The 2,999-nt window shown below is 45.7% G+C and overlaps 1 long non-coding RNA gene across 1 annotated transcript; it reads right to left on the bottom strand.

Moving 5' to 3' along the window:
* Positions 1-297: 297 nt before the first annotated feature.
* LOC309451161 lies at positions 298-1,663 on the bottom strand. Its single transcript, XR_014186193.1, has 3 exons — positions 1,524-1,663; positions 599-780; positions 298-469 (listed from the first exon to the last, which is right to left on the bottom strand). It is a non-coding gene; the product is annotated as an uncharacterized lncRNA (long non-coding RNA).
* Positions 1,664-2,999: the final 1,336 nt, after the last annotated feature.

Here is a 2,999-nt window from a genome sequence, read left to right as displayed (position 1 = left end):
CACTTTGTTATATCATAGCAGCTGTTCTTGTTAATAAAACTGGGTAAACCACTCTTAACTTCCTGCTAAATTGCTTGTTAATAAAATATATTAGAAAAGATAAAGAGCTCAGTTCAGGCATTGCTATTAATGTCTTACCAGGCATTCTGGCATGGACTTCAAGATCATGTATTAATAAATGCTGCCCACTTCCACACATTTCATTTACCACTTCATTTACAGAAATGTCAAAACAGTTTACCATATGTACTGTTCTACAACAGAGAGAGGCATTGGCATCGCAGTTGGTTTTTTTTTTTTGGTCATAAATGCAACTGAAAACACAAAGCCTGATTAAAAATTAATAATTTTAACTTTAAATGTTTTTCATTAAAGAGCTGTTGCAGAGTTTCTGTTCTTCTGTGACAGGCAGCAACCGGATTGAAGTTATCTTGCCATGAACTGCTTCCTTCAGAGGGGTTAAGGTCTTCTGTGTGCGACAAAAAACAAAGGAGATGAAAACAGTATTTGTTGAACGGAGAAACATCACCACTTATAAACAGAACATCACTTTTGCCAAACCCCTCAAGTTTCATGGCCACTACAGCCAGAAAATGACCTTTTAACTATTGTGTTACGCAATTTGGGAAGCCCATACTGCAGTGTTGCTCATCCCTGTCTATCAGCAACACCTCCAGAGTAGACTGTCTTCCTCTTCTACAGGGCACCTCTTTCTCTTACAGGTGTTCAAATTCTTATTGCAACACACCACCACATGGCTTCAATTCAGATATACTTCTTCTAAAAACAAAGAAAAATGAAAACATTTACTGAAGCTGACACAGGTGACTAGAATGTCAATTTCAGTAAAGGATAATATTTATACAATGAAAGATGACAAGAATTAAAAAGAAGGGGGGAAAGAAGGGGAAAAAAGGGGAAAAAAAGGAGGGGAAAAGGAAGGGGGAAAGAATAAAAGGAAAAAGGAAAAAAAAAAAGAAAAAAGAAAGAAAAAAGTGTTCTAATAGCACTGATCATCAAGAAATGCAAAGATGTACAAGCTTCTGTTTATCACAGAAACAAGCTGATAAATTCTGATTCACTAGAATAAAGCGATTCAAAACCAGGTGAAACACATTATTAGAACTGCACCAATTTAAAATAATGGGGCAGGCTTGCTAAGGGGAAAAATAAATCAAAAACGAAACAAAGCAACCCACCCTCTAGTGTTTCTAACAGCCCGATTTTCCTAAGAAAATACTGATGTGATTCAGGTCAGACCATTCTTCCCCAAGATACTGTATACTACATACGTATACACAGTACATATAATACACATCGTATAATGCATATATTCACACACAAACACAGCCTTTTCCCAGCCTCAGTGGATGCAATGCTTTTATCTCCTATCTTTTATAAACACTGATGGCCAGGATTGTACCCCAAATTCTTACACTTGAATTCTTACACTGAGGTGGACTTAGAGAATAATTTTGGTTGGAAGGGACTCTCAAAATCATCGAGTGGGACAATTAACCCACCTCTGGCACTGACCCATGTCCTGAGAACTTTATCTCCTCGTCTGTTCAACCCCCCCAGGGATGGTGACTCCACCACTGCCCTGGGCAGCCTGTTCCAATTCCTGACAGAGTTTTTCCTCATATCCAATCTGAACTTCCCCTGGCACAACTTCAAGCCGTTTCCTCCCCTCCTAACTCCACACACCTGCAAAAAAGAGGAAAGAGAGAGAAGCAACAGCCTCCCTACTCGTGCACCTGGTACTCTTATAATAAAAGAGCAGGAGCGGGGAGGTAAAAGCAAATTAATAAGCTCAGCGGTGCCGCAGTCCCACAGCCGGGCCACCACCCCGCACTCCTGTCAGCAGCGGGAGGGCGGGAACCGCCGCCTCCTCCTTCCCCCTCCTCAAACAACCCCCAGGGTTGGGACAGAATAAGGAGAATACTCCTGAAAATCACCGTGTTCCCAGCTGGGCTACCCCGACCCCCCGGCCCTGTGAGAGGAGCAGCCGCAAAGATGGCGGCCATGCCCCCCCAGTCACCGGGCGCACCCCGACAGTCTCCCGCGTCCCTCGCAGGGGCGGTGGCCGCAGTCCCGGGACGGGACTCTCGCTTCACCACAGGGGCTGTCGGTGCCGTTAGTTCCCCCGTGTCAGCGAACCCCAGGGTCCTGCGTGTGGTGCAGGGGTGGGAAAGAGTCCCGGCTCTGGCCATGGCGGTGGTTCTGTCAGCTCCCGGGTGAACGGCAGATGGAGCCCCGGCCCTTCGCCTCAGAGACACCGAGGGGGCCGCGCTCGGTTTTCGCAGAATCGCAGAATGTCAGGGGTTGGAAGGGCCCTGGAAAGCTCATCCAGTGCAATCTCCCCATGGAGCAGGAACACCCAGATGAGGTTCCACAGGAAGGTGTCCAGGCGGGTTGGAATGTCTGCAGAGAAGGAGACTCCACAACCCCCTGGGCAGCCTGGGCCAGGCTCTGCCACCCTCACCATGAAGTTTCTTCTCCTATGAGGCGTGGAAATGACCTTAAAACCCTTGAGGTTGTAGGGAAGGTATGTATTTTACCTATTTATTTACGATGTCAGAGTCATGGGAAATCATTTCACCTAATACATGTGTATTTTACAGTAGCTGTGAGCTTGGTTAAATACAGTAAAGTGTGACATATTCATAAAAGTTTTCGGAACATCTATACATATTCATAACCTGTCCCTGAGAAGGCGGTTCTTATTACAATGAGTTCCAGGAGAGCATTTCCATAGTGTCCACCTCTGGCTCCTCCTGGTTGCAGCTGCGCAGTGATGGTGAACCCGGGTCCTCTTCTCTGTACACGGTCACCTTTGGTCCAGTGTTATGAGTTGGTTGGGATTCAGGCTGCTGAGTTTGTTAAAACTGGCGTATCTCCTGTCCTGTGCCCAAGTTTCTCATATCTTGTTCACCCAAGGATGCACCCAAGGATTATTATCTTTGCAAGGTGTCAGCAAACTCCTATTTCTCCTACAA

The sequence above is a fragment of the Streptopelia decaocto genome (assembly GCF_964273445.1).
Source record: "Streptopelia decaocto genome assembly, chromosome: Z".
Classification (NCBI taxonomy): domain Eukaryota; kingdom Metazoa; phylum Chordata; class Aves; order Columbiformes; family Columbidae; genus Streptopelia; species Streptopelia decaocto.
Note: the sequence above shows the minus strand (reverse complement) of the source record. Positions and strands in the feature narration are given on the sequence as shown.